We start from the raw sequence: 15,977 nt of genomic DNA, 5'->3' as shown, positions 1-15,977 counted from the left end.
CTCACCTACTTTTTATTTATATTTCTAATTAAATAGAACTTGTGTTTAAAAATAACTCCTATCTGTGTTTTTCTAATAATTATCTGGTGCTTTATTTCATGCATGGTGTGAAATAATTTATTTTAAATACAGTGTAATACCCTATTATAACGGTATTGTTTTAATGAATATTGTTCCTCAAAATATACATATTTTGTTTTAATCTTAAATAGAGAGTTATTTGTCGAACAAGGAAACAAAGTCATGCGGCGCGATTCGGGAAATTAATTAGCGATTCACTAGATGTGAAATATTAAAGATATGTGACGTTCCACGGCAAAAGGTACCTTATGGTGCCGCAATAATATTATTGCGGCGCTATGCGACGTAAGCGCTAGCCGCCATGCGCCGATGGTTTCTTGCGAGTGATGATTTTAAGTCCAGTGCAAACGAAAATTCTAGAAACAAGAAATCGAATGTGTCATCGCATAAGAGAAATCATCAATAAATAGAGATAATTTAGTAAATCAATATAAAATTCAATTGAAACTTTGGCTTGACTTGAATAAATATTTCATTGAACTTAATTGTCCTAAATAAATACGTATCTACAAAAAATGTTTTATGAAGTGAAAGCGAGGACTGTCTTGAGAAAGTGTTGCCTTGAGAACATAAATATACCAGCAGTGCTAAAATAATAGTTGAAGATCTATCAAGACATACAAGCTTTGCTTATTTTGGGGCTGGGTTGACCTGTGTAAGATGTCCCCTAATATTTATTTATTAACTTATTTATTTATTTATCACCTCAGAAACCCCATTAATAAATCATGAAACAACAAATAAAGATCCCAAATCGATGTATAATGTGTCCAGCTGTTATTTGGCGGTAGAATTTTAAATTGGGGTATCGGATCTCGGACATCAGAGGTGAGACCTACATATAAAAACCAACTTATCAGTGATATATAAAGCCTTAAATTCAAAGGTGTAAGGGTTATAGTAGCTTGGTTTCTTAGAATAGTACAATGGGAGAAAGGTAAATATCGACACGATACCTATTTGTTTTGACGTAGCTACCTGATTGAAGCGTGGGCGATGCGAAATGAAGGCAGAGGTAAAGGTTTGGGATACTAAGATTAATCTATGAAATCAACTAGTATTTAGTATTGTTCGTTCGCGCAAAGGTAAGATTTAAATTTGAATAGGTACGAAATAGGAACCATAAATCAGCTAAGAGCATGTCGGGCCATGCTCAGTGTAGGGTTTCGTAGTTTATATTCTGTCAGAACAGGCCAAACGGAGGGTATTAGCATTGTATAATAATATACTCCGCCTGGTACTCTATTCCGAGATTCGCGTATGACCTAACTGACACGGGCCTACGTCATCATGCTGTTTACAGGTTCTCAAACTTTAAAATGTGGGAGAATTTTAACCAACGGTGAAAATTATTTTAATGGCATTAATTTTAAGTTATTCATGTAGAAACATAGTAAAATAAAACAAATCTAATGTATTAAATTAAACTTTATTTATCTATACAAGACAAACGTTTAAAAAACTAATTCACAGTTACACATTAATTACTAAGCTTACGACGTGAAAAGTTTGGAAAACACTGCGACTGCTGACACTGAGCGAGAAGGAAATAACAATTAACACGCGTTCGACAAGGATGACGGTCAGGGCATGAAGTTATCTAGATCTGAATTGTCAAATGTGACAGCGCTATCCTGTGTTGCCAGTAATGTAAACAGAATTACCCGAACGTCTGAAATTTCTTTCGTGAATCGGAAGATATTGCTAACGAATAATTAAAAATGACGTGTTATTTTAAAATTTAAGATAAAATACATTATAAATGAAAATTATAAAATTATAAAGAAATATTTTAACTTATTAACCATAGCTATAATGTACCCATGTAACATGTTATGTTGAAATAAAGTGGCAATGTTATTGTGACGTAGGCCCGTGTCACTCTGGGAATAGAAGACCATGTTTTATTAGACCATGGGTATTAGTATGTATCATGTAGGTACATTACAAGCATAAGGTAGTACCTACCTTCGCAGCGCTTTGTACGTCTTTTTACTAAGAAGAGAAGATTTTTTGCAATAACTCAAAAACGGCTGGACCGATCGTGTTCGCTTTAGTTTTCATTGAAAGTTAAGCTTTTGTTTTACGATTATTTCCATAGTTTTTGGACCCATGGTTCAAAAGTAAAACGGGGGGGGGAGGGGGCGACACATTATTTTTTCTTTCAGAGCGTTTCTTCTTCCTCGCGTTATCCCGGCAGTTTGCCACGGCTCATGCGAGCATGGGGTCCGCTTGACAACTGATCCCTAATTTGACGTAGGCACTAGTTTTTACGAAAGCGACTGCCATCTGACCTTCCAACCCAGAGGGGAAACTAGGCCTTATTGGGATTAGTCCGGTTTCCTCACGATGTTTTCCTTCACCGAAAAGCGACTGGCAAATATCAAATGATATTTCGTACATAAGTTCCGAAAAACTCATTGGTACGAGCCGGGGTTTGAACCCGCGACGTCCGGATTGAGAGTCGCACGCTCTTACCGCTAGGCCACCAGTGCTTTTTTTTTACAGAGCGATTAGTTCCGAAAATATTAACATCGTAAAAACTGCTTTTTGAAGACCCTTATTCATTATGAAAGACCTATCCAAAGATACCCCACACTATTGGATCAAAGCAAAAAAAATCTAAATAAAATAACATTTTCAATGTGCCTGCTGTTCTTGAGCCGACTGGCATTATCAGAGATGATGGCAAGAGGCCCGATGGAGTGTCCTTAGTTCCTTGGAGCTTGGGACGGATGTTGGTGTGGGATGCTACCTGCGTAGACACACTGGCACCGTCCCACCTCCAATGGACTACTGTAAAAGCGGGCGGAGCGGCGGAAAGCGCCGAAATTCTAAAACGTAACAAATATAAGAGCCTCGGTAGAGAGTACCATTTTGTACCATTTGGAGTTGAAACTCTAGGTCCATGGGGTCCCAGCGCGCATAAGTTGTTCGCAGAAATCGCGAAGCGTCTGGTTGACGTAACTGGTGACCGAAGAGCTGGCGGCTACCTCGCACAACGTATCAGCATTGCGATACAGCGAGGAAATGCCGCCAGCGTCCTTGGTACAATGCCTCAAGGGCCTATTTTAGATTTAAGCTAGTTATTAATTTAGTTTAGTAGTACCACTGTATATATATATTGTATGTAAATAAATGATTAAACATTTTGTTGTTTTAAGTCATATAAAAGTTTCATTTATTTAGTTTCATGAAAGGAAAAATAAATTCTCATCCAGAAAGCTCATGAAATACATGCTTTTCGTTTAACGAAATAAGAAACCTTCCTTCCTTCCGGAACGAACGGATACAGTACGAGGATGATTTGTTTTTCTTTCACAAACTCCAAATGAAATCCAAACAAAAATTGAATTACACAAAGTCGTGAGCAAATATTACAGTCACGTTCTCTTATAAAGTTCCGTGTTCTAATAATACCATAACCTACGTTGCAAGCTTTTGTATACATGGAGGAAGAGCAATGCGGGGTGACACAAAGTTTTAATTAGTTCTCGCGGCGATTATACCTACCCACCTGTCTCATGTGTCCTTTGAGTAGCCTGCAAGTTTGTTATGCTTTTCTGCGCGACACTAAAGTATAAACATAATTAATTTAAACAAGTCAAGGAAGGAAACTTGTTTATTGACGCCTACGTGCCTCTGCACGCATGTTTAGTCATTCATGTGAATTCCCACTGAGGAACTTATAACAGTAGTAGGTAGTACAAATCTTCCTGCGTTTGGGAAATATCCGTAGCTCACGGTCACGGAGAAGTAGTCACGTGACACTGTCCAATATTCAAATAAAATGCATAACAAAATAATGTCGTTAATAAAAGAACCTGCAACGAGAGCTAACGCCTTTTTTATAAATTAATGAATAAGAATGCAACATTCGTGATTGAAGGGTCCACATCCAGGGTGGACATCCACGGCGCGGTACAGTCGCCGCGAAACGTTGCGGCGCCATCTAAATTCACGGCGCCACGTCGTGAAAATACACGGCGCCGCTGAAATTTACGGCGCCGTGCATCGCGTCATGGAGATTCACGACATCGCGCCGTGCTACGGCGTCGTGCCTAGGTGCCGGGCACACTGCCTCGAAAATATGTCTATTAGGGGAAGTACTAAGGTAATATAACTTAATAAGTTAGTATCTAAAAAGGAAAGGATTTATCGGATTTTTTGTTGTTGTTAATACTTTTACCTATTAAATCATTCTATACCATACTGAGGTGTCACGAAAATCTCAAAATGAAATACTCGCAAGAAAGAAATGTAGGTCACTCACATATCACGATAACTTATTTGTAGGGTAAACCCTCCAGTGAATGAACACCCCTCAGTGATTGAACAAAATCACGTTTTTTGTTTAAAATAAGAAATATAGCAATTTCTACCAACTGTCGTATTTTTTTACTTATTAACGACTCTATTACCTATGCAATGGCAACCCGCGATAAATTTATTTTCGACCAGTTTGAATGTGACTGGTGTTTGAAGTTTACGTGTTTCTGGTATTGAAGTTTTGTATGGAAAAATTAAATCCCAGATAAGAACAGTGTACGTTTGGAGCAACATAATTATGAAGTGCTTATTTAATGTTTACCTGTACAAAGTTACGTTTTTTGGTTAGATTAAGAGTTAAACCTTCAATAAATGTACAGTTTGTCAGCGTATTATGCGATTAAGTCTTTATTTTTAATAGTTCCATTACTGGCTTATCAAATGTTCTGTAACCAGTAAATGAACGGTGTGTTCATTTACTGGTGTCGTCTAGATATATTTTTTTTTCTAAATTTATATGTAAACGAAATGGTATTTAGCTTGTTTTTTGTGATTCTGCATAGAAAACGATCCTGATTCTTTCAGCCAGTATTGAAACAAACCAAATTTCTATAGTCCATTTACTAGATTTTTCATGCCTATGTATGAACAATACAAAATTTGGCTTGTTCATTTATTTTATTAGATTTCTACTAATTCTATGTATGAACACTGTAACCACGAACAATGCAATGACAAGTTTATTATTTTAAGCATTATTTGCTGAGCCTGACCTTTTTACATCAAAATATGCACGTTATTTCTTGTTTTCAAGATTTATTCTCTTTTTCTTATTAATATATAACAGGTTTCTGTGTTATTTGTGAAAAGCCATCATTTTATAACATTCTAATATGTTTGAATTAAATATGGAGGGGATATAAAGATATTACCGCTTTCACTATACCTACTAAAATAGAGCTGGAAACAGTTTTTGTGTTAAAATGATTTTTAATGCTTATTAAAAAGGTCTAAATAATGTTCATTCACTGGGTTTTGTGGTGTTCATTCACTAGATTTTATGTTCATTCATTAGGTTTTTGGGTAGTTAGATAGTTAGATAGTAGTAGTAGTAGATAAGATACATTTTGCTATTACTCAAAAACTATAAAAGTAATAAATAATCGCAGAAATTACTTTCTTATTTATTAAATAAGGATTCATTAAATTGCAATTCATTATTCCAATTATTAATGAATGCTGAGAAATGATTTTTTAAACTTGGAAAATTGCTTATGTGTTGATTCACTGGAGGTCTTACCCTACTGTAGGTATACACCGAAGACAAAAGACATGTCATTTATGTCACGGAAATAGCGAAGTAAAGAACAGGCTTGGATATTGTTTCTTTCCCACTCGTAATCTAGCGGACGGAGCAGGTGACGTTAAGGACGGAAGAAAATGATGATAAGTGGGAAGTTATTCTTGAGCGTCACACTTTAGCGTCGACTTCAAAAATATGTGTACATTTTTCGCTTTACTGCTGTTGAATTAAGGTGCAAAATTGTAAAGTTATTTTTGATTTGACTGTACTGGTACGGTATGGTGTACTGAAACGTTACTCTACATTCGTTAACAACTAACAAAGTAGTTTTGAAGACGGACAAGTAACTAGATAGTAACTTTATTACTGCAGTTTACGTTTCATGAAAGAGCAAGTTAAGGTATGTTTTATTTTTAAGCTTTGAGTAAAATGTTAACACGAGCACTTCCCACATAATCTAAACGAACATTTGTCAGGGTCAAAACAGACCTTGCTAGCTTAGCTGGTAGCTTTTTCCTACTATGCATAAAAAAATATTTCGTGAAAACAGTGGCGGATTTGCACTAGGCCCAGTAAGCCCGGGCCTAGGGCGGCGAAATATTAGGGGCGGCAAATTGTGACAAAAAAATTGATGACGATAAGAAGGAATAACTCAAAATGTAGTCAATATGATAAGTGCTGAAAAAGGGGCGGCTACAGGGCCTGATGGGGCGGGGCGGCAAAGACTGCAAATCCACCACTGCGTGAAAATATGGCAAAAACTGAGCTGAGCAAGGGATTAAAGCCAAAAAACGCACACGGGTTCCGTGTGGGTTCCGTGATCGAAGTGGGTAAGTGTATTATTTTTTGAAATTCCTATTCAATTAATGATAAAGAAAGGTTTAGGCGAAGCTATAAGCATCCCTTGTCGACTCTGGAACCCTAAAACATATTACTTTGCAACACCCTTAGTAGGCCGTTTATAAGGTACAACACACCGAAGAGGTGAATAAAAAATAAAGGTCTACAAAAAGTGTCAAATAATAAGCTTCTTAGCACAATCTCGATTAATATTCTGTCTTTTCGTTCATCTTCAGAGCGTAATAACATGTTAGCTGATCGAATCTCGAGCACAAAATGGGATCAGCTTTTGTCTACACTTACCTCTGACGAAAACCTGCCCGTATGAGCAGAAATGAAATATTAAAATTATTTTTTTAAGATTTTTACCATACTACATAACACAAAACTCATTATTACGCGCCATTACCGTGGGACTTAGTCAATCTGTGTAAGAAATAGTAAGAATGTACCTACTATAATATTTTTTATTTCTTTTTTTTCTCAAAAGTAGCTACAATAATGAACTGAATTTTCTGATTAAATTAGAAAAATAACTATTTACTAAATTACGTGCTGCACCATTGTACAATTGACATAACTCAAACATAATAAAATGTATTTTAACACATTTCTTTACTTAAACATATTTTTTACCGAATTAGATATTAAATCCCTACATTTTTTTGGATTCTCGCCATGTTGTGGATTTTAAGTGGTTACTTTCATTTATTTAAATATTAAATAAAATAATAAATAAATAAATATTATAGGGACATTCTTACACAAATTGACTAAGCCCCACGGTAAGCTCAAGAAGGCTTGTGTTGTGGGTACTCAGACAACGATATATATAATATATAAATACTTAAATACATAGAAAACAACCATGACTCAGGAACAAATATCTGTATCATCATACAAATAAATGCCCTTACCAGGATTCGAACCCGGAACCATCGGCTTCATAGGCTCTTAAAATAAGTGTAATATCGCTTAACCGATTATGTTCGGTACAGTTTTCTTTCAAAGTCTTTTCTCATATTTTTTATTTCTATTTCCCAATGGTTCAAAAACAAGAGGACACATTTTTTCATTTTCATTTTATCTGCATCGACACTTTATTTTAACGCTATTTCGAAAACTATTTTCTTAGTAATATGAAAGGTTATGGCCTGTACGTGTATGATATCATGCTACGAGGGTTACATATATAGGTCAGCGCATTCTGATGGAACTTTCAGGTCATATTAGACAGAAATACTACTCTAGTCAGTATAAAATTATTTTGCTATCCGTAAATACAGTAAATAATCATAGAAAAAACGTTAAGTAATATTAGATACAGGGAAAGTAACGAAATAAAATAGAATATAAATAAAAATTCGCCACGAGGAAATTTTCCATAAATCTAAAGGGGCCCACTGATTAACAGTCCGCCGGGCGGTATCAGCCTGTCAGTTAGAACAAAATTTTGACAGTTCCGAACAACTGACAGGCCGATACCGGCCGGCGGACCGTTAATCAGTGGGCCCCTTAAGGAGGTAAATAATATTCCTTCTTATTTCAAACACGAAAATCTCAGAGCCTGAGATAGCAGGAAGGAGTTCGCTTTCTCTGCGCTGCTTTCAAAGTGGTTACATTACAGTTACCTACAACTCATGATAAATTTTGTTGTAAAAGAGGTCTGTCCTAGTAAGCATCAGATTTTTACCAAGCTGAATAGAAAGTGACATCTGTTACATACCTACCTACATTATTTAATTTACGTTTTATCTGGCTTACATAGATATTCTCTAGAATGTGAAATACATATACATATAATATTTACCCTCCGATTCGAACTAAATAACATGATTCAAATATCATTCTGATGTCAGTGTAGGTACGTTCGAAGTGGCCTGTATAACTAAATCAATAGGGTCTTCTATAAAGTTCGTAAAATAACACCGCAGCCTGTTTACAGCGTACAATTAAACGCTGACTTGGAAACTTGATTCTGCGACATCGGATTTCAGTAATGTAACCATTAACGCGGTTCCAATTAAACAGTTACGGCTTCTATGCACTTGAAGATTTCTAAAATTGCGTCGAATTTGCGTTTTCAATTTATTTCAGTTTTGCAGAACTATACTTCAATTAATATGTTCGATATTCATAATAAAGGGCCGTATTAAATTTTACTTTTGTTACAGTTACAAAGTTTATTAAAGCTCATTAGGTATAATTTTGAACGGTATACAATTTACTCGTCGTTTAACACTTACTACGATAGTAAGTGTTAAATATGTATTTATGCTATTTATTATAGGTATGCCGTGTTAAAAATTAGACGGCACAAACAGAACCCTCTGTCGGCAGTCGGGTGAATATGACCTAAAATTAGCTTTAATAGTAATTTTAAAATACTACTCTAAGTGTTTTTTTTAAATTCTACACTAAATATTATTTGCTACGTAGGTATTTATTATAAAGACATGTCACAAAAATATAAATAAAAAATTACACATAAGTTTTAAATAACTTTGCAAAGGTTGTTTAGATTAAGACTTCGGAAAAGTGCCTATTTGTTTAAAACTCATTGAACAAATTAATAACTAAGCAATAAAATGCTCTTTATTTAGGGTATAATATAAATAGGGTATAATAAATACGTGTAATGCCCATTACGTTGTGATAAACTGTTATTGCAGAACTTTTAACCAGGTTAAAAAACAAACATAATGAATGATTTAGAATTTGTAAAAGATAAAAACTTCGTAACAATGCAATATATCTATACATATATATTATATACATATAATAAAGCTGAAGAGGGTCGAAAGTCTGTACATGGAAGATATTTGAAAAAAAGTTGGCTGGGGATACTTAGAATTGATAACAGAACACGTTCCAACAGTTTTTAGAATTTTTGTCTGTTTGTCTGTTTATCTGTTTATCTGTTTGTCTGTTTATTTGAACGCGCATCACGTGAAAACGGCTGAACGGATTTTGATGAAAACTTTAGTAATCTGTCGAGAAAATCCCAGGCCAGGTTATAGGCTATAAAAAATCAACCCCTAAAATGGGGGGTAGCCACAACACTTGATTGACTTAAGTTTGCCCCTGAATCGTATGGCGCTACTTAGGAAGGAGGGGCAAACTTTTGACATTGGAAATGTCTTTTCGTTCGCTCCAGTATACGGTCCGATTTCACGAAAAAGTGCGATCCCCTTATATCTCGGAAAGTTGTGAAGATATGATTTTTAAAAATAGGCTCAAAAGACGCATAACCACGAGAGCTGTAAGGTGCAAAAATAATTATTCGAGAAAGTCAAAAACAAAAAAAGTTATGGTCGAAATAGTGAAAATAAAATTCAATTTTTTCAGAATTTTTGATTTTGGTGCTCGATAATTTGGAAACGAAGAATGATATCAAAAATTTGAGAAAAACGGCTCTGGACAATTTAGTCAGCTACAATTTGAGCCTAAAACAAAGACGATCGGGTTAAGGGTTTGCCCTGTAGCCTAACCTTAAAATAGTCAAAAAGTCAGAACGACATTTTTCACAGGACATTTATGACTTCATGTTTCGCATAGTTCGTCATCGGTGTTTGTTGTGAATTATCGGGATTATGACGGCAGAATAACACTTGCACTGCGTGGGCTTTCAAAATCGCTGCAGATTTTTCTTGGTCTAACTCTATCTATCCTGTTTGAGACGGGCGTAGATAACGCACTATTCGACAATCTATGCATTCTTGTGGTGGTGGAAATAGAGGCAGAAGAGGCAGAGGGAGAGGGAGAGGGAGAGGGAGAGGGAGAGGGAGAGGGAGAGGGAGAGGGAGAGGGAGAGGGAGAGGGAGAGGGAGAGGGAGAGGGAGAGGGAGAGGGAGAGGGAGAGGGAGAGGGAGAGGGAGAGGGAGAGGGAGAGGGAGAGGGAGAGGGAGAGGGAGAGGGAGAGGGAGAGGGAGAGGGAGAGGGAGAGGGAGAGGGAGAGGGAGAGGGAGAGGGAGAGGGAGAGGGAGAGGGAGAGGGAGAGGGAGAGGGAGAGGGAGAGGGAGAGGGAGAGGGAGAGGGAGAGGGAGAGGGAGAGGGAGAGGGAGAGGGAGAGGGAGAGGGAGAGGGAGAGGGAGAGGGAGAGGGAGAGGGAGAGGGAGAGGGAGAGGGAGAGGGAGAGGGAGAGGGAGAGGGAGAGGGAGAGGGAGAGGGAGAGGGAGAGGGAGAGGGAGAGGGAGAGGGAGAGGGAGAGGGAGAGGGAGAGGGAGAGGGAGAGGGAGAGGGAGAGGGAGAGGGAGAGGGAGAGGGAGAGGGAGAGGGAGAGGGAGAGGGAGAAGGAGAAACACAAAATAAAAACTTATACAGAGAAACATAAAAAAGAAAAAGTGCTACGAAATGGTCGCACCTCAGCATGTTGCTGGTGACTGCTAGGGTTTAATACAACATAAACACACGCTGTTTTGGTCATCGGACTCGTCTCGATGAGCACTTAGGAGAGTAGTACCCAAGATAGAGCTGATGCTGAACCCTGGTAGTACCTATTGGAACTCAGGTTTGGTGCAACATAGACAAACGCTGTTATGGTCATCTCTCGTCGCGTCAAACGCTGTCAAAAAAATTTCATATCTTGCAGCAAATGGGCCGCTGGCGCCGCTGCCGATCACCACTTCTCGAGTTGACTACGGATTTGCCGTGTAATAATTTTCTTGTACTTTGAACATTAATATATCCTGCTTATTAATCGAAAAATGAAATATGTACATATACTTATGCGCCACGGCGACAATTATTCAAACTTGGATACACGTGTGAAAATTTTGCAATTTGTTTGTTCACATGCGTTATGTCCAGGATACTTGTGTTAGTCTAAGAATAAAATAATTATCATTCAACGTTGTAGTTTTATTTTGTAACTTTTTCCTTATCCAGACTTTCTCGTCGCTCAGCGACAATATTTTTTCGAATTCCGTAGATTCATTTCCAATGTGCTCGATAGTCGTGTGAGGCACGAAATCTGTGAATTTTTTCAAATATGTGCTAACACTATAGAGTACCCTGGTAAACTAACAGATGGCGCTGAATTTAATACGATGTGACATAAATAAGCCACCGCGGAAGGATTTTGCCAAATTAACTCTAAGTTTAGAAGACCCCTATTCTAAAATATCAATCAATCGTACGGATATCAACAAATTTAATTAAATAATTGTGTTGATTTAATAATACAACAAAATTAAACGACAGTAAATTAATTGCGCCTCATTGCACAGTGCCATCTTTTGGGGAGCTGAGTAAACATTAAGTAACCAAGAAAACTAAAAATGAGTTTACATAGTTACGTAGGTAGTGGTAAAATAAACACACATCAACACGCGTATAATTGCATAAAATTATTTATTTTCTCCGTCATGAATTATACCTAATCGTAATTATATCGCATCCATATCAAATCCATATTCATACGTATCGCCTCCTTAAGCACTTAATAATGGCCACGAAGGTGGGTACTTTGCCGGATTAACCCTTTTAAGCAAAATAAGCACTTGCTTAGGGCACCATTTCTAGGGGGCACCAAAAATTATTGAAAAAGTTACGCGTTCGCTTCGCTCGCGTTTTCAATAACTTTCTAAAATATGATAAATGTGACATTCGGTTGGCGACTGCAGCAGCATTACTCTGCTGCAACATTACTGCTGCAGCACTGTCAATTTTCGTAATAAAATGATGTGACTGATTTCCACACTAAAAGTAAAAATGTACAACTGTCTATCAAATTGCGTTTTTTTATATCGAAAAATTTTCGAGCTCGCTTCGCTCGCGTATTCAATAACTTTCTAACATATGATAAAGGTGACATTCAATTTTCGTGATATAATGATGTGACTGATTTCCATACTAAAAGTAAAAATGTACAACTGTCTATCGAATTGCGTTTATTATATCGAAAAATAGTCGCGCTCGCTTCGCTCGCGTTTTCAATAACTTTCTAAGATATGATAAAGGTGACATTCGGGTGGCGACTGCAGCAGCATTAGGTACTCTGTTGCAACGTTACTGCTGCGGCACTGTCAATTTTCGTGATAAAATGATGTGACTGATTTCGGTACAAAAAGTAAAAATGTAAAACTGTCTATCAAAATGCGTTTTTTATATCGAAAAATTTTCGCGCTCGTTTCGCTCGCGTTTTCAATAACTTTATGATAAAGGTGACATTCAATTTTCGTGATATAATGATGTGACTGATTTCCATACTAAAAGTAAAAATGTACAACTGTCTATCGAATTGCGTTTTTTATATCGAAAAATTGTCGCGCTCGCTTTGCTCGCGTTTTCAATAACTTTCTAAGATATGATAAAGGTGACATTCGGGTGGCGACTGCAGCAGCATTAGGTACTCTGTTGCAACGTTACTGCTGCGGCACTGTCAATTTTCGTGATAAAATGATGTGACTGATTTCCATACTAAAAGTAAAAATGTACAACTGTCTATCAAAATGCGTTTTTTATATCGAAATATTTTCGCGCTCGCTTCGCTCGCGTTTTCAATAACTATCTAACATATGATAAAGGTGACATTCAATTTTCATGATATAATGATGTGACTGATTTCCATACTAAAAGTAAAAATGTACAACTCTCTATCGAATTGCGTTTTTTTTATATCGAAAATTTGTCGCGCTCCCGTCGCTCGCGTTTTCAATAACTTTCTAAGATATGATAAAGGTGACATTCGGGTGGCGACTGCAGCGGCATTAGGTACTCTGTTGCAACGTTACTGCTGCGGCACTGTAAATTTTCGTGATAAAATGATGTGACTGATTTCCATACTAAAAGTAAAAATGTACAACAGTCTATCGAATTGCGTTTTTTTATATCGAAAAATTGCCGCGCTCGCTTCGCTCGCGTTTTCAATACCTTTCCAAGATATGATAAAGGTGACATTTGGGTGGCGACTGCAGCAGCATTAGGTACTCTGTTGCAACGTTACTGCTGCGGCACTGTCAATTTTCGTGATAAAATGATGTGACTGATTTCCATACTAAAAGTAAAAATGTACAACTGTCTATCAAAATGCGTTTTTTATATCGAAATATTTTCGCGCTCGCTACGCTCGCGTTTTCAATAACTATCTAACATATGATAAAGGTGACATTCAATTTTCATGATATAATGATGTGACTGATTTCCATACTAAAAGTAAAAATGTACAACTCTCTATCGAATTGCGTTTTTTTTTATATCGAAAATTTGTCGCGCTCCCTTCGCTCGCGTTTTCAATAACTTTCTAAGATATGATAAAGGTGACATTCGGGTGGCGACTGCAGCGGCATTAGGTACTCTGTTGCAACGTTACTGCTGCGGCACTGTAAATTTTCGTGATAAAATGATGTGACTGATTTCCATACTAAAAGTAAAAATGTACAACAGTCTATTGAATTGCGTTTTTTTATATCGAAAAATTGTCGCGCTCGCTTCGCTCGCGTTTTCAATAACTTTCCAAGATATGATAAAGGTGACATTTGGGTGGCGACTGCAGCAGCATTAGGTACTCTGTTGCAACGTTACTGCTGCGGCACTGTCAATTTTCGTGATAAAATGATGTGACTGATTTCCGTACTAAAAGTAAAAATGTACAACTGTCTATCAAATTGCGTTTTTATATCGAAAAATTTTCGCGCTCGCTTCGCTCGCGTTTTCAATTACATAATAAGATGTTGGTTATAATCTCTAAGTTTAAATCACGTGTAATTTTTTAATAAGGGCGAAATAAGTATTGATTTTTGAGTGTAGTTTTATTTAGTGGTACCTAACTGTAAAATATTTTATCTGGACTACAGTCCTCTAGCACGGCGGTCGGCAACCTGCGGCTCGTGAAACTGTCACTTGCGGCCTGCGAGCTTCTCTGGCTATGTAATATTGAGAAACTACAATGTCTGATAAAGTCATAAATATTAACAAAGTGCGGCCCGCGTCAACTTACTCATCGTTAACTACGCTACTAAAATTACGCAGAAAAAGGTTGCCGATCGCTGCTCTAGCATATCCATCTGTCAACTTTACTTCAAGTTACGCCTCCAGGGGAGAGGGAGAGAAATTAGGATTAGAAATTAGCCGCTTACTGACACAGACCGAATTCCACGCGGGCGGAGCCGCGGGCACAGCTAGTAATTAGATAAAAAGATTAAGGATTAAAACAGGTAGGAGTGAAGAATTTCGATTAACTTTTCTTGTAAGTACCGTAAAGTCGGGTTCCTTTATCCCTGGAGGGTATATAACTTTGGCCATTGAGATTTATTCGGTCCAGGTTATATTATTGCACTGTAATTATGGAAATATACCATGAGGTTGGTTTTGCTAAGCTTTGACATTTTTATGTTTTTTATTAGACCCTTTTAAATGAGGTTTTCATGTGGGTCAAAGTTACCCTCCATTGGGTCAAAGTAACCCGAGTTTACGGTACTATTATGTAGACGTTTTTTATCTTATGTATTTTATAAGCTGGTGATTGATCTGTTGTTGTTGATTTGAATCGGCTTGTTATGGAGATTTATGAAGTTTGTTTCACTGCGGTGCAGGAGACTTCTTCATGTATATGGAAATACTGTTTAATACGTAAATTAAAAGCTTGTTTAATTCATAACAATACTTTACTATATCGAGTCAACTGACAAAAGACATGTAAACACCATTGCTAAGCAACTACCAATAAATCATCAAACCAAACAAGTAGGTATGTAAAGATTCTAAAGGAGGTCAACATATCATCTTCACATCCACAATACTTTTTTTGTCTTTTAGAATTGAGGCAAGTCTTGAAGTCCTATTCTTTTGCTTAACGTTGCCAGTCTTGGTCCAAACAATGGCTTGGTAAACATGTCCGCTAATTGAAGTTCAGATGAGACTTGCTTTAGAACGAAGTCGCCATTCTGTAAGCACTCTCTAATAAAGAAGTGTTTAATTCTTATATGTTTTGTCCTCTTGTGGAACTCATAAGGCGGATTCTCGGAAAGCTTGATAGTTGATTCATTGTCAACATAAATGGTTGGTTTTTCAATAAATCCGGTCAACTCCTCTAGGAGTTCTTTAAGCCATAACGCTTCTCTCGCAGTTTCCGTTAATGCTACCAGTTCTGATTCTGTTGACGAGATAGCGACGGTCGGCTGCTTCTGGCTTTTCCACATTACTGGACCGTTGAATAGGAAAACCATCCCTGATGTTGAGTGGCCCGTAGACGAGTCGCCACCGAAATCAGCATCGCTGAAGCATATCAACTTCTTGTCCCGGCTGGTTGAAAAAACCAATCCTTTATTTACTGTACCTTTGAGGTACCTAAGAATCCGTTTTACTCTCATTACGTCGAGACTAGTAGGTTTTTCCAAGTTTCTCGAGGCAACACTAACTGCATAGCTTATATCTGGCCTTGTAGCGACCATTAGATACGCTAGAGCTCCCACAGCTTGACGGTAAGGAAAAACTATATTGTTATCTTCTTCTTCTTCTTCGTCTTTATTAATTTTTACTGCCG

Source organism: Cydia splendana, chromosome 15, assembly GCF_910591565.1.
Source record: "Cydia splendana chromosome 15, ilCydSple1.2, whole genome shotgun sequence".
NCBI lineage: Eukaryota > Metazoa > Arthropoda > Insecta > Lepidoptera > Tortricidae > Cydia > Cydia splendana.
This window is presented reverse-complemented; position numbering follows the sequence as displayed.